A 22,694-nucleotide genomic window follows, 5' to 3' on the forward strand; every position below is an offset into this window, starting at 1 on the left:
CTGACATAATCAAGGTATAAAACATATAAGTTACTCAAATAACCATGCTAGAGCATGCACAAATGGCACTTCTCAAAATACAAGCCCAAGCTTCCAAGGACTGACTTAATGTGAGGAGCACAGCCTAGCAGTTGATAGCATGAAAGCAAGTAAATTCCAATGTGAAACTATCATCTGAAAATCTAGAAATGATATCACTAAGTTCTGTGATTGTATAGCCATCAGTTGACTACCTGCCTGTGCCAGCCACATGTAAAACCATTTTCACATTCATGATCTCATTTGACCCTTAAAGTAATGTTGTGAGTGCTAAAGAAAGGCACAGTCATATCTTTTGCCAAAAAGTGTCAAGGGAAAGGAGATTTTATGAAGGTTGAAGATGAGACAGATCTCAGGAACCCAAGACTCCAATTTTAAGTGTAATTTTATTTACATGGCATCATGAGGGAAAAATTGATTTCTGAGAATAAAACTAGCCCTCTTTGCATACCGAAGTGGTTCCAGACCCTAGGATAAACATTTCTACTACACCCACCTGCTCTGGGTGCTAACTCTGTGGCAAAGTCCTCCCAGGGCGAACTTGCTTCAGAGGAGGGGCAGATGCAAATGCAAATATTCTCAGCATGAGCTTGTTATAGGACACTGTGATCAGAAGTCTGTGCCCTCAGGGAACTGTCCACTCTAACTTATGGTAAACAAAAGTGCCAGCTGGAGGTGATGGTAAAATGAAGAGCTCTGAATCACCCCACAGCTTCTACCACAGATCTTTCTGCTCTTTGCAGAACACACTTTGAGTTATGAATATACCATTCTCCCCAAACAACTCCAGTCATGTACTCACTCTTCTCACTCCCTCAGAGCCTTTCTTGTCAGCTTCACCTATGATGCCATGCTGACTTCTAGCTGTCAGCCCAGCTCAGGACCTGGATACCAGCATGATTTTCCTGTATTAGGGTAGTTGCTCATTGTGCAATAAAATTCCTACCGTGTCATGGAATCCCTACCAATTAAGTGGTGGGAGAAAAAACAGAAACCTGGAAAACTTTGGAAAGAGTTTAAATATCTGTAGAGCAGATGTCAATGGAGGAATCCAGATATCTGCAGGGTACAGACTGTACCCTGTTTCATGACTGGGTATATTCAGGGAAGAGGCTGCAGCCTGTCTCTTTCCCACAGGTGTCTGGATAGCAGAGGCCACAGTTTGTCCTTAGCCACAGTTTTTCTCAAGAAGACTAAGCTGTTAACCACCCTGAGTGTGTCTGCATGGTGGTTGTTGGATTTTGTCTCTGTTTTGAGGTACCTGCAGGACAGAGACCACTTGAGTGTGCATGGTGTCTGCAGGCCAGAAAACGTGCATGTTCCTGACCCCAAGGTGTTTCTAGGGCAGAGTCCAGTGCCAAATCACTGTCTCTGGTTTTCTGCAGGGCAGATTTTGCATCCTATACTCAGCTCCCATGTATCTGCTCAGGTGTAGCAGTGGCCTCTTCTTAGCACTTCTTAGTGGAGGCTATGCTCCCCACCCTGCATTGTTCAGAGAAGAGACTGTATCATCTCTACAGCCTACAGTATTATATCAGACAGTGGTTGAGGCCTATCCTGTCCCAGGAGTCTGAAAGACAGAAGCTGTGGCCTGTACCCTGTACCTGGATTGCAGTTGTCTCCAGGGCAGAGAATGCAACCTATACTTTCCTTGGGTATCTTGAGGGCATAGACCACTTGTTGGCTTTGGTGTTTGTATGGCAGAGGCTATGGTCTGTTTCTAGCCTAAATATCTGCAGTGGTGCAGAGGCCTCAGCCTGTTCCCCCTTTCTGGGTGTCTTCAGAGCATAGGTTTCTGTCTTCTCCCTGGTCTCTGGGTTTCTTAAAGGCAGACCATGCTGGAGGATTTCTAGTGTCTTCATGTCAGAGGCCATGATGAATCTATGTGTCTGCAGGGCAGTAGCAATGGATATCTCCAGGTCACTTATTTTCATGCCAGCATCTGCCTCCTGTCTGGCCTCTGTGTGTCCACAAGGCAGAAGTCTTAGTCTGTCCTCTGACCCAGATGTCTGTAAGGCAGCAACTGAGGCCTATTCTTGGCTCAGGGTACTGTTATGAAGAAGCCACAGCCTATCTCGTCCCTTGGTGTCAGCATGCCAGAGACTACTTGTTGGTTCTGGTGTGTGCAGGGAAGTCTGTGGTCTGTTTCTTGCCCAGGTGTGTACAAGTCTGATCCAACCCTCTCCAGAGAGAGGACAGAGGACATGGTGTGCTCCACCATGAAGGTATGTACAGAGAATAGGTTACACCCTGTACCCTTGTCTCAGGTGCCTATGGGCAGAGGCGTGACAGTTTCCTGACACTAGGAATAGGCAGGGTAGAGGATTTGTTGTGCTTCCTACTTGTAGGTGTCTGGAGGGTAGTGGTTGCTGAAGTTCTCCAGGTTTCTGCAGGATGGAGGCCTTGGCTTGTCACCCATGCATTTATGCCTGCAGGGATGTGGTGATGGTCTTTCTCTGACTCCCATGTTTCTGCAGCCCAGAGGTGATGCATTTTCCCTGAGCCCTATTTGTGTGCATAGCAAAGGATGCAGCCTCACCCCACGTTCTAGTGTCTGCAGGGCAGAGGCCGTAGCCTGTTCCTGGTGCACCTGCATCTACAGAGATGAGGTTATGTTCTATTCCCCATATCCACATGTCTACAGTTTAGAGGACGTGGACAGGCTCCATGTGACTGGAGGGCACAGGATGTTGAAGGGCTGCGTTTTCATGCAGAGACACAGTACCCTCATCTTAGGTGTCTATAATGGGGACACAGTGGCCTGTCTCTATACAGGTTGACTGCATGTGTAATGGCCATTAGAGGGGTCCTAGTGTCTGCATGGGAGAGGCTGTGACCTCTTCTAAACCTTCAGGTGTATGGACAGAAGAGGTCACTTGAAGTCTTTGGCTGTATCTAGGGTGGATGCTGCAACCTGTCACAGCACTCAGGTGTGTGCAGCTCAGAGGCCTTGGCCTGTTCTCAACTCTTGCATGTCTGGGGGCTCCAGGTGTTGGCAGGGTCAAAGCAATGGCATACACCTTCCCAGGTTTCTCCAGGGAATAGGTCCTGCCTATCCCTGGCTGGAGCTGTGGTCTGTCTCCAAACCCCAGGTATATGGCTGGCCTGTACTGCTTGAGGGCCCAGGATGCCTGCAGTACTGGTGGTAGCCTATTCTTGAACAGGGTGTCTGTGTGGCACAGTGTATGGCCTTTCCCTGACCCTGGTGTGTGTAGGTTAGCAGGGCAGAAGTAGCATCCTTTTGCTGGCCCACAGTTTCTGTTGTGAAGAGGCCTGTTGAGTTTTCTAGGCATCTTATTCACCACATTGTAGCCAGCATGAGGAGAGAGTAACAGAAAAGTGCCAAGACCAAGATATAATCTTGATGGGCCTACCTTGACTTTCCTCTCCTACTAGGCTCTACCCTGCTTTTCCACTGTCTACCAACAATATGTACAAACTTTGATTCCATCAATAGATTAAACCAGTCATGAGTAAGAGGTTTTGTGACCTCATTGTGTGTGGAAATGCACTAAGAGAAACATCCAGAAGTGTGCGTCACTAATGTCCTGGTGTTTCTCAAGTTAAAAAAGTTGAAAATCAAGACTACCTATCTCACAGAGTGTTGAGAATATTGTGTGGTAACTCTTGGTATCATTTGGCCACAGAAGTTCTGCCTCTAGTGTGGAGATGGTGCCAGAGCCTCTAGATCCTATTCCCAGGAAAGTTTTTGTGGAGCTCTTCCATGTGTGTCCAGGTATCTTCAGAACCAAAAAGAGACAATATGCAGACATGGGTGTTTATTTGGTTATCATTTTACAGTAAGAAGGAAACACCAAAAGTACATTCCCTCCCCAAGTGAATTGAATCACAAATAAAGGCAATGAGAAATGAGACAAAACCCTTCATGTTACCAATGTAACAAGAGTGAATGATGTCTTTTTTATTCAGACCTTTTATTCTCAACTTTGGTCAGCATCCAGCGTGTAAACTGAATGCCCATGGGGTGGCAGTGATTTGGAATGCAGAGTCCCTTGGTGTAAGAGCACATGAGAAGGGATCACTTGGGCTCTAATCACAGGAAAGGTGTCCACAATTTCTGCAGGTACCTCCGGGCACTGAGATGACTGTACTCTGCTTAAAGGCAGCCAGCAATGAAGCTTCATCAGCCTGAACCTTCATAGCAGGAGGTCAGCCAGTGGGAGCCTTCAGGAAAGATGGTGTTGCATCATGTTTGGAACACAAGTCACCTGGAAGGATATGCCTCCTGCAAAGCTGATAGCTGGTGGCGACTCCCTTCTCCGAGGGCTCCACAGTAACTTGGTCATAATAGTGCTGGTTTTGAGGAACACTGCATGAGGGTAGATTCTCTTGTACCAGAACATCTTTGGCTCAGAGACACCATGTACTATCATGCCTTGTGTTTTTCTAAGGGAAGCCTTAAGGTTCATAATTTGTATTAGCATAAACTGGAAAGTGGAGGGGTCCACCTATAAGTGTCAATATACCTCCTACAAAGTCATCTCCCAGCCCTCTTGCCTGGACCTCTTCTCCATTCCTAACCCATAAGAACCCATCCTTTGTACCCAAAGCACACTATTATGAAGAGGAAGGATTTCACTCTGTGCTGTCAGTTTTGCTGCAACTCTTCCTGCAGGGACCTGGTTGCATAAGCTGAATGCCACCCCCAAATCCTGTCTGGAGACCGTCATAGGACAGGAACGACCCTGCCCTGAGCCCTATTATGTGGGTAGTTGTTCTGTACCAGACCATATGAGGGATGAGAGATTCAAACTTGGAGAGGAAGGTGGTACAAGTGATTCTGTGATCAGTGCCATGCAGTGCAGTTAGGGCTACACCTCATGTTGGTTGTTTCTGTTCATATCTGCCTTTCCAGGCTAACTCTCCACAAGGCCATCCCTGGAACTTATCGGCACCACCCTGTAAGAAAGCTGAGGGCAGTGGTAGCCACACAGGGGAGTGATGACAAGAGGTTAAGGCTGAAAAAGTGCCAGGGAGGCAGCCAAGACAGAATCCTCATCTAGAAAGATCATTGGCTCAAAAATGCTAGAAAACTTTCAGAGAGTACAGAGAGAGTTTACAAATCCCTCTCCAGTGGAGTCTAGGAGTTCAAGGAATATCTCCTTGGAGGGGAACTGGAGAGAGCTGCATAGGAATGCAGTTAATTCCATCTGGGATCAACACCCAAGGAGTCCAGAACATTTCCACAAGTTCAGAAACTTCTAGAAAGCAACCATGAGAATCATCAAATGGTGGAATGTAGTATCTATCCACCTTGCCCTTGAAGGATGCAATGAGATGATTCTTCCCTAGCATGAAGTTGAAGTAGAGGACATGCCTATAAATTGTGACCCTTGGGTCTTTTGGTGAACCTGAACTGAAAGAACTCTCTTCTGCCTAATTACAAGTGAGGAAGAGGGCAGGGTCAAGTCTTATAACCAGGCACAACTTGAACTTAACCCATACAACAGGATTTCCTGTAACAGAATTCAAGCACAATTTTCTCCTAGACACAGTCTGAATCCTTCCTTGTTAACACCCAAAGATCCTTCAGAATGATATGAACTGCCAACTGCCCCCAGCTATCCCATGCTTTTCCACATGGCTGCTAGAGTTATCAGGAGCCCCTTTCATAGCCCAGACTCCTGCAGCCTAGGCTTCCAGGAGCAATTTGTTATGAGCAGTAGGTGCAGGAACACAAGCTGAAGAAAGACTGCAGCAGGCTACATAGGCTTTCATGAAGCCATTGTAAGTTTATAATTGTAGTCTAGTGAGTGGTGCTCAGACCCTTCTGTCCAGCCCTCCTTAATAACAGCAGGCCAGTGCCCCAGGATGTGCCTTGCCACAGAAGACAGGTCCATCCTTTCTGTGCTCCTCATGGCAGAAGCAGGGGAAAAGTCAGGCAGGTACAGAATATAAAATCAGCTCTCAATCCATGTTCATGACATGCAGAGACCCATCCCAACCAAATCTCTTTCCCACATCAGAGATCAGGTCCTGCCATGGATCTCCCGATGTTGCTCCAAATGCATATCCAAATGGCAGAGTCCAGGACATGACTTTGTTCAGTCTGGGGTCCTTTATAACTGAACATAAGGCAAGAATATTCTGAAGGAAACAGAGGCTTTGTTGCTACACTTAAATGAACATAGCATCTGCTTAAGAATTATCCAGAAGCAAGTCCCCCTGTGGTGGAAAACTCTTGTCTTTGTACTGAATGCATCCATAGGGCATAGCATGTGGTTGCCATGGATCTACATTTTCCCCCTTTCATATTGGTTCTACTTTCTCTAAGGATTGAACTCATCAAGATTCTCCAGAAACAAGTTGGTAGTTAGTGCTGGTAATTACCCCATAGGCATGGGACTGCCACAGGACCTCTGAACACATGACTCCCACATCAACCTCAGCCAATGCCCCTTACTTTTTCCCAGTCTTGAGATCAACATGTCCTTACAGTCATTTGACACATATGCCCAGAATCTCATGACTGTGGATGAGGTCTTACTTGCTTGTTCCCAGTCCCTTTGTAAGTGAACAGGTTGGATTCAGGCCAGGGGTTTGTGTGGTAAGGTTAGAGAGTGGTGTTGGAGTCCTTTAGACCAAGAAGTTGAGAGCATTGCCAGCAGCTTATTTTCCTGAGAGAAGATTGGAAGATATGGGGTCACCTTGGAGAGGTTGTGGGTTCCAATGTGTTTGTCTCTGTGTGTGAATATGTGTTTATATATTTTTTCCTTTTGAGAGGGATTATGTTTATGTAGCCCACCTGACCATGAACTAGCTATCTTTTTGCCTCACCACCTGCTGTTTTGGCACTATAGACATGACTACCACAATTGGTCTGTTTTTCATTCTTTGACATTAGCCTTCTTGTAAATGCCCCATTTCTATGTTACTCTATTAGAAATGAGTGACACCAACATGAGGTTTCACAGGGAATATAGGATGTGATGGTCTTATACAACTTTGACATCCTAGGAAAAAGATGATATTTTGATCTGCTTAGTGCATGTGGGGAGACTGGGGAGGCTGTCAGGAAGCACAGTGACTTCTAATGTTTCATACATCCAAATGGGAAGGACAGGATGGGTCAGATCCCAGTTATGTCTTCTGAAAGCTAATGTGCCAAATGCAGCCAGGTCTGACCCAAGATAGCAGGGTTGTGACTTTTCCTCATGTGCTGTGGAAAAGCCAGTCAATAGCCCAGGGGAGTATTGTCTGCAGAAGTGACTCAGGGAGGGGACCTCCAGAGATGACCTCACTTCTTTGACAATGGGCAAATAGAACTTGGAACCCTTGTAACCAGGCACCTAATCTCCTCAAGAGTCAAGGCCAAGTCACTTTACTACAGACATTTGAGAGAGCAGTATGTTCTCTCGTTGTCTCCAGTATTGTGAAGGCTCTGGCCAGAAGACAAGTGATGATGGGAACTTTGTCCCATAATGTCACCTGTCCCTACCTGGTGTCCCTGTCATCACACACAGGGTCACCCTTTAACCATGTCACCTATAGAGATTTTCCCAGAAGATGCCAAAGGCAACACAGGTCTGTTGAAGGTGGAATAGCCCATATCTCTGTTATTCCAAGGAGCATCAAGACCCTTCACTGTGTGTATGTGTGTGTGTGTGTGTGTGTGTGTGTGTGTGTGTGTGTGTGTAAGTAAATTCTTTCTGGACTGTTTTCACTTCACTGTATGACTGACTGGGAGATGTTTTCCACTTTGCTACTGTTTCCATGTTGAATTCTCTCATGTTTTTTTTCTATCCTAGAGTGAAAAGGAATTGGCCCCACCCCTGCTTAATCCCTGCAAGGCAGGAACACTCAAGTCAGGCCCATTGAAAGTTCTTGTGGACCACCTCATACCTTCCTTCTTGTTTGGTGACCCATCATATGTCATCATTTTCCTGTTTACCTACTGAAGTTTTGCCGACACGCATCAAGTCCTAGATCTGCTGTTCGATAGGTAAGCCTTACCTCCAAACCTAGTGGACTCTTCACCTCAAAGGTCTTAAACATGGCCTGTACCTCTCTTGCTCCTGAATTATCATGAAAACAGCAGTGCTCTCAGGACCACCCTCATTAAATGTTGCCAGCACTCAGTGGGATGAACCATGAAAGTGTTTGTCAGATACTGGGCTGGGGAGTAGGCTGCCTAGCATAGTGGGGTCTCCTGTGGGACTCCCCCTATTCCATGAATAAGTTCTCTGCCAGAGACCTCACCCATCTAAGGACTTGAGTAATTTATTTTCCTGATTTGCAAAGAAGGTTCCATATTCTGTTTGGATTATCCTTGCCTGAGGTAGACTTAGATGTCTCCATGCATAAAGAGGAGCTGGTTGGGCTCATTTATTGAACACATACATAGAAAGCACATATTGTTTATGGGCACAATTCTTTTCTATGAAAAAAAGCAGGAAAAATTCTGGCATCCTTGGCTCCACTTCCAATGGAGAGTTAGTCAGAAACACTGGATGTCTTAAGTAGGTACAGAAGATTTGATACTATCATGGTCTCCACTAGATATGCCTGTGTCCTCCTCTACTCCAGTGGGAATGATGGACCATGGGAACAACTCAAAGAGTGAGTGGGCTTTGGAACAAGAGGGAGAGCATCATTACTGAAAGCCAGGACATTTGTGCATTTTGACTTGGGGAGGGTTTCAGAGCTGTTGTGATTTACTCTATAGGGATGAGGTTTATGGCTTCACCTGCAGCTAGAAATCAAAGAGATATTCTAACAAAGATCTTCCCTTGGTATATCCATTGGTGGTATCTGCTTCCCTTGAGAAGCAAAGGGAGGCCGGAATCTCTCAGTTGGCCTCTGTGAGAATCTATTATTTCTACTACAGTCATCCCTCTCTGGCTTGCCCAGTCTGTGCACATCAGGGTCACACAGAAGGTATGAGACCCTCAGACCCTCACTACTCAGTAATGAACACCCAACTGGTTCCCTATGGTATCAGTTAGTGTTCACATGGTAAACTGTACACCTCAAGAAAATATTATCATGAGAGGACAGGCCACACCTGGGTCGTGGAGAGTGAGGCAGCATATACCACCAGTAGGTCTCACTAAGTCCTTGTGCTTGTCAAAGCTAAGCAGGAGGACAAGCCATCCTGGAGTTGACAGTCCACTGGCAAGGGAGCCAGCATCATATGTGGGAATTTATGGAGCTTCCATGAATACAGAAGAGCTGTTCACACCTTAGGACTAGGGCTCCCTCCTCTGGAGGTTCTCTGAAGCTCTTCCTAGTTACCTGGCTCACCAATGCTTGGACAGCCCAAGGGCTAAGGCTGGAGTAAAATATCCTCTCAATAGACTAGGGAAGGCTCAGGAGACCAGATCCCACACATGTGCCTTGGGAAAGCTAGGAGGAGGGAAGGCAAGGGCTCTGACTCTGATTCCTGCCTGTCTGCCCCAAGAGCACTGTCCTTTATCCTGGGCACCTGGCTGAACCAGTATGCAGAGGATTTCATTCAACCTCCAGACTTTCTGTGCCTCAAGCAACTGGTTGCTTACCTCCATCTCAACATGCCTGGCTCAGAAGAGGAATGTCAAGCCCGACTTCTCCTCACCCATCTGGAGAATCTGCAACTCAGAAATGTGAAACCTGTGGGTGAGAAGGTTGGGCACAAACATTACAGAGCCCATTAGGAAGGGTTGGAATGGGACCCACTTCAAGGAAGTTCAACTGCTTACATCAGTCCAGAAGCAAGGAACAGCCTGAGAGCCTAGGGATGATTATCTGAGAAGGAAACCTGTTTAGGGTTACTTCTTGGGTTTTCTCTGGATGGCAGAAGACTTATTTGTATTTGTAAAGGCTCAGGCAGGGCAGTCTTCTTAGGGATGTTGTCTCCTGCAGCTCTTTCACCATGTGCAGATCATTGACTAAAATCTACTCCACAGATGGAGCTATCTCAAGCACTGGTTTTGACATATAACCCAATGACATCACCAGCATCAGGCCTAGAGCAAGTGAGATGAGAACAGGAGAAACCTTACATTTTGGCATTCAGTCCTGAACTGGTGGCAGAGCAGTTGACCCTGATGGATGCTGTGAGTGTCTTGGCAGGCAGGGCCTGGGTAGGCCTCCTTTTAGACTCTGGAGGCCAGTCCTGCAAGTCCTGAGCCAATTTCCAGTCCAGATTCCAGCTTCAACATTGCACAACCCATTACCAGGGCCACTTTCTTAAATCCAGTGTCTCAATTCCCCTTTGGAGAGTTGAAAAGGAATTCATCCTCAGAGTGACTAGAAGAGTCAGGGTTTACATCAAAGTTATGGCATTCCTCAGCACTTATTAGTGGCTTATTGTGCACTAGATCCAAAGGCAGACATAGGTGGAAGGCAGAATATGCCAACCAGATCATGCCTTGTGTGTTGGATTCTATTGAGTGGACTGAGATTTTCAGGACAATGTTCCTATCAATATCCCTCAGTGCTCAGGGAACAAAACACAGAATTCCACAAAGGTTGAGCAATATTCTCAGCTTCTGTGGTTCTACCCCCAACCACAGTGCTCCATCTTGCGCCTCGGAGCTCTGGTATGTAACTAGGCCTTATAACTCTGACCTTGCTTCCCAGGAGGTATTGAAGAAAGTATTGCCCTACCACTGCTTGGGATACATCTGGTCCCAGATGGACAAGGCAGGAAAGAAGCATATGATCCACCATTGATGCTGTTATCACTCAGTTAAACAACATCATTTCCTGTGTCATTACCACCTGTCTTTGGGACAAGAGAATGAAGAACATAGACAAGGGCCAAGGTGGTGGAGCACTGGATCCAGGTGGCCATGGTATGCTGTAGGATGGGCTCAGGGTCACTCTCTTCTCCTTTATCTCTGTCAAGATGTGGACTATAGTCAGAGCCCCTGCATGAAACACAAGCCACTCCTTTCTAGAGCTATACTTGCTAGACCCTAGCAGCCCTCAGTCACAGCTCTAAATTCCTCCTGATGCTCTGCCCTTGGAGTGAGCTCAGTCATCTTCTACTTATCCCTGGAACTTCTGCATACCCCTGTAGCCCCCCACTATCCATATCATCAGTCTCAGACCCAAGGGCCATGGCTTTAGCCACAGTGTCTTCATCCACAGGAATGTCACATCCTCAAGAACTTTGCCACACTGTATGCCATCCTGTCTGCTCTTCAGAGCAAGGGCATCCATCAACTGAAGAGCACATGGAAAGAAGTGTCCAAGTAGGTGTACCTCTTCCCTCAGAAAGTATGGGTACACGGGGTAAGTGTCATCCATTTGTGAGCCCAGTTGCAAACCATAGAGATAAGGCCTTAGAGTGGGTACAAGTTGTGTGCATGAGACCTGGTCAGTAAATCTGTGGTGGGGCTCCACTTAGATATCTGGTAGATGCTGCCTACATGTTCTTACATTGTAGCCACAAGATTCTGTTCAGGTGAAATCAAAACAGAGGTGATCATTGGAAATGGGAATGGGATCTTGATTGTATGCACAGGGAGGCCCTGCTGCAGGCCATGCATCCTCAGCACTCAGTGGTGCCATTTGCAGTCCTTGTCTCCCACCACTTTGGAGTCTTCACTCTAAATGAAAATGGTTTCACACTCATTCCTCTTCCCACTCCTCTGAACTATCACCACTATGACTTCCTACAGAGAAAGTTTAGACATTCTTCAGACGATAAGAAAGAATTTTTCTAAAGAAAACAACAAGTGCATTCACAGAGCACTGCTCATCAAGGTGGGTGGGAGTCTGTGTGCCGATGGAGGGAGGAAAAGGGGGGGCAATATTAGTTCCTCACTGAAAGTGATTTTGAAAATTGAATCTGTCCAATCAAGATGAAAATAAGAAATATCAGTTCATTGCTGAGGCATATGGAGGGCTATTTGGGGAACAGAAGGCCCCATGTAATTGATTGTAGTGGATACATGCAGAGTATTTAATTGGAGTGGGTTGAACCAACAGAATCTGTGTACATCTGTGGCCTCCTTTTGGCATTTAGCATCCCCCAGACTTTTGAGTGGGCCTAGGGAATGTAGATCCTTTCTTTAAACCAGGACATCCTCTATCCATGAAGTTATGGTCCTTCTGTCTTTCTGAGGGGCCTGCACATCCCAGAGGTAGGAGATACCTGCCCTGAGATGTGGAGACACCATGGGACCCAGGGACCAGCCAGGCAAAGAGGCAGCTTCACTTGGGTCCAACATATAGATCCAGGATGGTGATATGAATTCACTGTGCCTCTCCATACCCTGCTGTGTAGCAGAACCTACTGAGGGTCATAAAGGAACAGCTGGAGAATGCCATACCCTTGGAGTCTTGGAGTTCTCTAGTGGCATAGAAGTATCAGGAACCTATGAAATAACCATGGTTGTCTTCTGATGCCCTCCAGAAGCTTCAATGTAAAAGAGGAAGCAGAATGTCGATGTCTCACTGCCCTGGTATAATGGTCAGCAAGAGATGGCCCCTGGGGAAATCTTAGCCCCATGTGGACAAAAGCAGGGTTTTTGGCCTCAGAATATCATAATGGGCTCCATGAAGATGGAAAGTATTTTCACAGTCTCAAGTTCCATGTCAGGGCAGAGACACCAGGAAAATTGGACAGGCAGGAGTCTGAGACACCTTGTTTTTCTTTCATTGTGGGGCAGCTTGGCTAGGAATTGTGGCATATACTATGGGGCCAGAGGGCAGGACCCTGGTTACTTGCCAATGGGAGCTGAAAACCTGTTCCACTTGGCCTCCTGCAGACCCTGTGCCAATCAATATCCCTCCTTAATCCTCTGCTTTCTCATCCATAATCAGAGCAAGGATGAGTCTTGTGTTCTGACCTCATGAGAGATAATGGGAGGTCCAAGGGAGAAAAGGAGCTCTGAGGTAGATTTGGTCAAATGAGGCCAGTGTGAGGGCAGCAATAATGGAAAGGAGAATTGAGTTCTCACATCATCCATGAGATAGTCATATGGTCATCTGCATATTATAGATGAGGAAAGGGAAAGATGCAGTCCTCAGGCACCAGACTAGTATCCCCCACAGTGAGTAGTGGAGCTCTGCAGGTGGCAGGAGAATTGGCATAACTAGGCAGGATACCACCAGGCTCAAGGTTGGGGTACTGGTAGAGTAAATGGTGAGAGGCAGGGAGCCTTTAAGTCCATCCTCAATCCTGACAGGATAGAACTTCCAAATTTACCACCCTGTGGAGGAACCTCAAGAAAGGCCACAGGCGTCAGAAGATGGTGAGTGACCATGATTAATGGTAGGCTTACCCCAAAGAAGGACTGGAGGGAACTCCCCTGGCCCTTCCCTCTTCTTGCCACACTGTCTAATAACTCCATACACATGGCTTGCAGACCCTGACAGCTCTATGCCCTGAATAGCTGGCATCTTAAAGTAATGGGCTTCAACCACCTGACCTATGGCTTGATAGAGTGCATGGAAAAGGTGGAAGGCAAGGGACCCATACAACTCTGTCAAATACCAACATAGGAGATGAACAGAGTCAGTTTGAGGTCCCAGGTGCCAGGAGGGGCAGCACTGGGGAGAGGTGGTCTATGGTCTATAAACTGTTCTCAGTGGGAGGTCCTAGTGGGTCTATGGTCATGATGACAAGCCTCCAGCATATGAGTGCAGGGTCTTCCTTCTTGTCTCCCATACAGTGCCACAGTATGAATCTGAAGCCACCATTCCATACCTGGGGACCTTCCTCACTGACCTTGTGAGGGTGCACACTGTGAAAAAAGGCCTTTTACATGTGAGTGAACATGCAGCCAATGCCAGAGAGTAGGGGCTGGTGGGAGAAGGCCCCTTGCTGACCCCTGAATTCTAGCACTCATTAGAGTCTCAGAGATACCCATTGTGCTAACCACCAAACCCTTGCCACCTGGTGTGGCTCCAGAGCTGCTTGACCTGAGAGCTACAGGTGGGTTTGGCTAGTTCCTCAATTGATCCTGGTGGGAGACTGAAACCAGGTCCTCCAAGCTTAGCTGATCACAATCTGGGCTGTCTCACCTGAAGGCTCAGTATCCAATATATTCAGATCAGATATGGAAATAAGATCCCAGCACCTCTGCCCTCAGGTCCCGCTGCCCTTTACTGACAGTCTTAGTCCAGATGCAGGGTACCTTGTCACATGATGTGCTCTCTGTTAGTTCACTATGAAGTAGGGAGGCTCAAAATGTGTTGGGCCATTTTTAAACACAATGGCTGTGTGCCTTCTAGGGAGGAGTTATTGACTTCAGCAAGAAGAGGAAGGTGAACAGATAATGTCCACACTGATGGGGATGTCAGGGTGGGGAATCTGGTAGTATATTTAGCTCTGTTCTTGCCTCTTGGGGTAGAACAGTTGGTGCACAGGGATTGGGCTGTTAACAGGAAATGGAGCCCTGAGTTAGAATCTCGGACTCTTCGTGAGAGTGTCTGTTTGAATCCATATGAGAACAGTGAAGAGCCTGGGTTGGAGGGAAGAGGGGGAGGCCCCAGATCATAACCCAGAGGTGCTCACTGACCCACTGTGTAAGTGCCCAGGTCTATGATCTTCCTCTCTTCTTCTTGAACCAGGAATTCAAAGTAATAACTCAGATAAATCTCCTTCAGTCGGCCTACAAGAAGTACATCATTGAACCTCATATGAATTTTCAGGCCTGGTTTCAAGCCTTGGATCACCTTAGGGAGGATGAGATGGGGGTTTAGATTGGAAATGATATGTGAGGATGGGGTGGGTCATGGAAGAAAGCAAGAAAAAATTTAGCAGATTAGGGTTGGGTAGTACTTACTTGTTATCAATTTTAATTTTTGCTCTTGATATTTTGTATACTAAAATGTTTGTTATATTATTTCATGGTTATGATTTTGTTCTTTCATCTCCTGGGTTAATAATGACATGGAGACTCTTACATTTCATGTGGAAATAAGAAATCTTGGCAGGATTCTCATTTTACTTTATGCAGAAATAGGATGAGCTGACTAGTTCTTTGTCAAGCATGCTGAACTAGACACAGGTCCACCTTGCACAGAGCAAGTGTCGATTTCAATATGATGAAATATATTGTTGCAGTAAGATGGCCCCTCAGAACTTCTGGATTAGAGGTCAGAGGTGCTATCAATATCCTGAAACTGTGAAAACTGAGTATCTTTAGAAATGATATTTGCAACAGAAAATGGAAGAGTAGGAATCTCCGTGTTCAAGCTCCACACAGAAACAACAATTAAGCTGGGTAGAGGTGGCCTTAGCTATCAGAATCAACAATTTGAGGTAGTTGGAAAGTGGTCATACACAACAAACCCTGTGGTGATTGATATAAGGGAGTCATTGAAGTTGAACAGTTTTGGTAAAAACAGAGAACATTATGACAAAAGCTACAACTAGTAACATACTAGTAAACGAATATTGCAAATGGGTTTATGTTTGGAAAGTCAAGAGCAGGTAAAATTGAAAAATTTCCTCCAAGACACAACCTAACATAGCTCACTAAAGATAAACCGACTTATGTGAATATTCCTGTATTTACCAAATACATTTATGGTTAAGAACCTTCTATTGCTTGTTTTGGCAAATTGTCTGTGAAGATTAGCATGGCCTCCGTGGGAGTATAACATGCATATTCATGAGGTGTTCCATATTTTATATAATAGGCAATGAACCCTGTTGAAATTGTCCTAAAAAGGGGGATATGGAGTGGAGGCTGATGGACAATGACAGGGGTGGTGGATCTCATCAAGATACATTGTAAACACATGCGTGATGCCTCAATGAAAATGCCCTTTAAAACTCATATATACTATTGAAATGTGAAAAAGAGTCTATTGAGGAAGAGAACTGAAAGCATAGATATCTTTATGGTAAATTATAGCAGTTATCTTAAAAGGAATTACTATCCATTCTACATAAAATTTTCCAAAACATAGAAATGTCAAGAGCATTTCTCAACTCCTTTTTATTCAGATTTATGAGAATTCATTTTGACAAAAATACTGAGAAAACATTAGAAGAAAATCAGAATAAAAGACAGAAGTACTCTCTACAGTGAAGAAGACAGGATCCTCAGCAAAATATTAGAAAGTTGACCCTGGAAATGTATTGATGACCAAATACAGACAGAGTTTATCTGGGATGGAAGAGTGTTTCATAATTCAAAAGTTTCTGACTATGTCTGTATTTCCATATCAAAAGACTTTAAAAGAAACTATAGGGTCATCCCAATAGATGTAGAACAATGTTTAATGCAAATTCTAAGTAGAATAAAAATGCTCCACAATCAGGATTTGAAAAGAATTTCTTTTTCCAAAATTGTTTCTTTTTAAATCAGTGAATTAAGTCATGTAACTTCTACCCAGCACAGATTCTGCACACAGGCTCCTCCTGCCTCAGTGTCCACAGACACAAACCCATGCAAGCTCTGATAATAGAATTTCATTTTGAAATGGGCTGCACTGTTGTGGGAGTTTTGAGAAGTCACTGGGAGCATGGGGCCCACAAGAACTAACAATCCTGGCTGGACACTGAATCTGCTGTCACTCACCTAATTCAGGGGAAGTCCTAGATTACCCTTCCCCCAGTAGCTGGACCTGGAAGTCTGCTATAGGACTCAGCAACTTGGGAAGTCAGTGGGAGGCCAAGAGTCAATTGAGGCTCACAAGGCATAGGTGCCATGACAGGACAAGTCCTTAATCCAGGGTATAGACCTGTCCAGAGGTACTTGGATCAAGTCTTTTTAGGGATATGAAGAATGGACAAGCAAATTATTGTAGCATAATTAGGAGGTTCTAGGAATAACTCAGAAACTTTGTATATTTAGATACATATTTCCAAACTCCTGCTATCTGTTCCTTTGGCTTTGAGCAATATCTCCTAATAAGTGGTAGGTGGTCAACTCTCCTAATTCATAGTCCTCAACCATGCATGGACTTAACCATCTGAGACTGGAAAACATTAAAAAGTGTCAGGCTTGGTGGTTCACACCTATACACCCATCTACTTGACAGGCAAATATCAGAAGATTCAAGGGTCAAAGACAAACCAAGCAAAGTATTAGTGAAATCCCATTCCAAAAAAATTGCAGGGCAAAGGTGCAGCCTGTAATCCCACCTATGTGGGAGGTATAGGTAGGAGGACCAAGGTCTGAGGAGGCCTACCCTAAGTTCTATAATTAAAATGTTACACACTGTTTGACAAACAACTAAGGTTAAAAAAGCCTTGTGTGTGGCTCAAATGTGGCACAAATGTTAAAGCACCTGCCTAGCAAGTGAGTGGCCCTGATTTCAAATGAGTATGGTCAACATAAAAAAATGAAAATTTGAAGGAGAAATATATATATTTAAGAAACCCCTTTCAATGGTTTGTTCCTCTGCAACAAGCCAACTTTACTTGCTGTATTTCTAAAGCAGCACAATATCTATTTACATAGCATTATATGTTATTATTTGCAAGTACTCCATAGATGAGCTAAAGTATATGAAAGGATGTTCACAAATCAGTGCACCTGAAAATCATATGCAGCTTTCTTATAAAATTAAATATCTATTTACCATATGACCCTGCTAAATAACTTTTGGGTATAGATCTGAGGGACCTTAATTAACATAATGTCAAAATGCTTATACACCTGTTTTTAGCAGCTCTATTCACAACAGAAAATACATAGAAACAGCCTATTTGCCCACCAACCAATGAATTAATACAGAAGATGTGGTATATAGCCACAATGGCATATTACTCAGCCATAACACCATAAAGTCATTTGCAATAAAATTTAGCAACTTTCTTCCTGTCTACCTTGGTTCTAAAGTTCATATTGTTTAGGACCTCCCTTTTTTTTTGCCCAGAGCTGGCCTTGGGCTGCAGTCCTCCTTATCTGTGCCTCCTGTACTGCTGGAATTATAGATGTAAGTCATCACAGCCAGCCTAGTCTACATAAAATTTAACATTTATAAAATGGCTCTGCCTAGGTCCCGTTGAGCCTGCTATACGGTGTCCCACACACTTGCACAGTCCAGCAGGCAGGAACTGGCACCCCTCCATTGTTCTTGGACTCATACTCTTCCTTGTGGCCTTCTGAAACCTGGGCTTCTGAAGTAATGAGTTTCTCTGAGTGGTGCCTTCAAGCTGGCCTTGTTCTGTTAGCTCTGGAGGTGCTGTTCAAGCAGGAGCCAGAGCCCCACACTCCCCAAACCTGTATGAGATTGTTCATCAGCATCAGAGGCTTTCTTACCTGACAATAAAACAAATGGTTGCAAGTACTTCCAACCAATCAAATCTGTGCATGCTGTGAGAAAGGCCCTTGCTTGCTTTCTGCTCTCCAGAACCCTGCTTCTGTGTACTACAAGGCAGCCATGGAGGTGGAAGCAGTATCTGCTGTGTAAGACACAGGGAACCATTGAAACATGAAAATACCCATTTGCTCACTCCCACTGCTCTGCCTCCATGATGCCTTCATAGCAAGAGAGAGGACTCATGGGACCGACCCACACTGGGAACTGAGTGAGGGAAGTTGTGTTGAAATTCATTCTCAGAAACAAAAAAGCATTCCAGCTCACAAATTTAAGAAAGTAATCTGGGATTATATCAGTGCAGACTGAGATGTAGCACATCTCAACTTACTTATTCCTCTTGGTTGATTATTTGATAATTCAAAACCCACTTATTTTTATTTCCAGTGGATGGTCTCAGAAGATCCTGGTCAAGAAGATCACAGGTCCTTGTGTCCTTGAACAGAGAACTGGATAGAGACACTGATTGCAAAGCAGTAGCAAAGTTTTATTGAAAGAAAAATGAAAAAGAAAGAGCAGTGGGCTCTGGCTAGGTGGCACAGAAGCACTGATCTTTGTTCAAAGGGCAGTTTACAAGTTGTAAGGGAAAATGGTAGAAAAAAATCTGGGTGGTCTCTACAGGATGGGCTAGTGTGACTGACAGTTTTGATTGACAAGATCTTATTCTGTGCATGTGTGTATGTTTATTCCCAAGTCTTTAATTGTATGTATGAGAGTTATCAATATTCATAAGATCTTAAGTAGAGGACTTCACCTGAGAGGTCAGATTGAAGACAGAACTTTCTTTACTGAGCATGCACCATTTTCCAATGTGAACTGCCAAGAGACTCCCTTGTCTTTTGATAATTTACAACTTCAGAGGAATTTACATTGAAAAGGAATTTACAGCTGAGTGCTGGTACCAGCAAGAACAAGGAGGAATTCCTCATTCAGGAGTGACCTTTTGATGAATAAGGTGGGATCTCATGACAGGTTTCTGCTTTTCCTATTACTAGCCTGCCTCATTTTCATGACTGAAAGAGCACACTAAGGTTATTTTAGTATATGAATACTGTTGGTTCAGGTTTGGAAAACACTACACTTCCCACACATCCTATACCCCACCTCTGACACCGAGATTCTGATTTAATTAATCAGCAGTATGGCTGAGGATTAGGATTATTTTAAAGCTCCTGGAATATCCTAAACTGCAGCCAAGGTCAAGGACATGGCTTTAGCCAAGAAGTGGGGCTAAAGAGGTCCTTTGGAATGATCTGAAACCTTACCTCAAAAGAGGCCTTCTCTCAGGAGTCAGTGGGTCACCAGGAGAGAAGTAGAAGTTGGTTGTATGACAGAACCTGGGCCTGTGCTCTGGGCTCTTTCTGAAGGTAGAAGTAGGGATGTAAAGGACTGCTGCTCCCTTAAGAGGAGCCAGCTGTCCATGTCTGAGAAGGCCAAGGAAGTGATCTTGAGCTCAGCCTTTTAGACTGAGTAGGAATTTCCACTGTGGTAAAGTGGGGAGTGGTGAATAATTCCAGTGGTGAGATCAGACCAATTAATGGTCTTCTCAGTGTGGCATGGAGAACAGTGAGACACTGAAGGAGAATTTGGGGGCCATAGTGCCCAGACTTTGAAAAGGCTTTTGTGGCTTTCTCCTCTGAGAGCATGACAAGCTCTAAGGCTACTTTATTCTCTACTGTTCCTGAAAAGAAAGAACACCCCATGCTGGGATCACAGAGGTCCTTGACCTGAAAGGGCTCAAGAAGGAATGAACAAGACAGGACATTTGAAAGGACTCACTTGCTCAAGAAGGGAATGAGAAAACACATAACAAGAGGGTCAGCAGGCTGATCACCAACTGGCAAAATTTTATTTTTTTCAGCAAGCTTTATACAAAAGAGAAAGAGACTTAAACATCAAAACAATCTGACCTAGTTACAACCTTTCTGGCTTTGTCATCCTGTATTTTTACTGCCAGTGTCCTTGACTGAGTATAAACTTCTTTTTAGTCAAGGGAAACCATTTATAGTTCCTTCCCACTGTGATAGAGACATGGTGCACCTGCAGATTGTGACCTTGTTGGAATGTTGCTAAGCCACAGTGAACTTGTCAGACTGTGGCTTTTGGTTCCCAACACCCCCAGCCATAGAGTGAATGGGGTAACTCATGACAAGAGTCAATGCCTTAAATTAAAAAAAGAAGTAGAAGAGGAGAAGGAGATGCCACCTAAGGGCACCAGTCCACTTTGGTTCTGCAGGATTTTGTTTCACTTCCCTTCCCTTCAAGGTCATTGTGGATGACCTGCAGGTAAACATTATATTGATTCCAGCTCTTAGGGAGTAGGTAATGGCTGTTTGTGGGTCTGTGTTCAGTGATGAATTGGTGGTTTCCTAAGGTCACCATTTGTCAGGAAGAGCCCAAGAGTGCTCAAGTCCTTTGCCTTTGCACAGTTGACTATTTCTCCCTTCTTCCATGAGTGGTTTACACTACTTGACAGTTTCATCATGTGTTGCTATGCCTGACTTGAACCAGCTCTAGACTTTGAGTCTTATTCCTCAAGGAACAACTGAACATTTTTAGTTTTGAGATAATAAATGGGATCATTGTCATATGTACTTTCTGTCCTATAAATGAGGCCCGGGAAGACAATATCTACCAATCAGCTCAAAGGATGTGACTGAAAAGTTAGAGAAAGCTGCCTGGGCCTGGGCAAAGCCAAAGCATATGGACCTGAGAGATTGGGACTGACCATGCAAGGATGAGGATTTGATGATACCTTCCACCATGTGAGAAGAAGCATCTTGATAGGCTCCAAGGAAAGGCTTTTAATGATGAATGCTGTACCCTGACCTCTAAATCCCCAAATCAAGTTGCTTGGGGTACTGATTACACCAACCTGTTACCATCATTTTACTAGGGCAGAGAAAGAATTTCAACATCTCTTCAGGATGAGTTCACACATGGTGAGAGCTATAGGAGCTCTGAATATGGCATCATTCATATCCCAAAAGCACAGAGAACACATTGCCAAGGAGCACAAAAGGGTGTGCAGTTCACTCATGAGAGGGACGATTCTTAGGATGCTTCCTCTGCTGTAGTGCCTGGCTCTGCATTTGAGAATATTCTTTATTCTGGCAGCTTTAACATATTTTCTCTGACACAAAATCTGTGAACTCTTGTTTGTTTTCTTCACTTATCAGTGAGAAGTCCCTTTTTGGTTTGCCTGAGCAGTGTTCAATTTGCCTCCAACTTTTTCAAATTGGCTACATCATTTCTTCATGAATCCCTGGAATTGACTAGTATAGTTTAAGCTTTCATTTGTCATTATGTGGGGAAGGTGAAAATGAGGAAAGTTGTGTGAGTGTTAAGTATCTGGGGGAGAAAACAGATGAGCAAAAATGTAGTTAGAAGATAACATTTAAATAAAATCCAATGTTTTAGAGCAGTGTGAAGAGAGCAAGGATTTTATAATGTGGAATATTTCATTAACCTCTCAAGGATAAGGAAAATTTGTTTTTAAACATTGAATATTTTAAAAACCCCAGAAAGATGCAAACTTTTTGCAACACATGTTTTTCAGCCCGTCCAGACCTGAAATTTTTTCCACAACATTTGCCTTCCAAAAGCCATTTCAGCATTATGGAATATTTCAGAGCTGTAAGTCTTGCAGAAAATAGTCCATTTTCAAGGTTAGATAAATAAGTTTAAACCACTTCTTTTGTAGTACTGAGGTTTGAACTCAGAGGCTACACCTTGAGCCACTCCAGTAGCCATTTTTTGTGAAGGGTTTTTTGAGATAGGGTCTTTCTAACTATTTTTCTGGACTGGCTTTGAAATGTAATCCTCCTGATCTCTACCTCCTGAGTAGCTAGGATTATAGGGCTAAGCCACCAGCACCCGGGGTCGTTTAAATTATTTCTAACATTTTATAGCTGTTTCAGCAGAGCAAGCATTTGTCATTTTAAAAGACAGCAAAGAGTTCTTTTGAAAATATTCACCAATGTGTCAATGCTCCTGGGACTGAGTCCCCGGCTCTGTTTCCTCCCTCAGTTTTGGGGACTTATATCTCTCTTTGTACATCTAAAAACTTGCCATGTTTGGTTTTCCTTTCTGAAATTTCTACTATATGTAGAAACTGTACAAACTCACAATCAAAGCCTTTCATACTGAGGCTTAGGTACAAGTGTGATTGTTTCTGACCCTTGTAAGTTCCTTCTTGCAGAACCTTCTGGAGCTGATTTCTCTGGGGTCTGCACTTGCCTGAGCCCTCTTGCCTCTGGCTCCTGGATAGACATTCTGATCCCCTTTTGTCCTTCATCACTCTATACATAGAACTCAGCTCTTGCCTGGCTTCCACTTACAGCAAGACAACCACTAATTCCAAACCTAGGGCAAGTCTACTAAGAAAGGCTGAAGATCTGGGGATCACAGCAAAGTCCTGG

This window comes from Castor canadensis, chromosome 11 (assembly GCF_047511655.1).
Source record: "Castor canadensis chromosome 11, mCasCan1.hap1v2, whole genome shotgun sequence".
Lineage (NCBI taxonomy): Eukaryota > Metazoa > Chordata > Mammalia > Rodentia > Castoridae > Castor > Castor canadensis.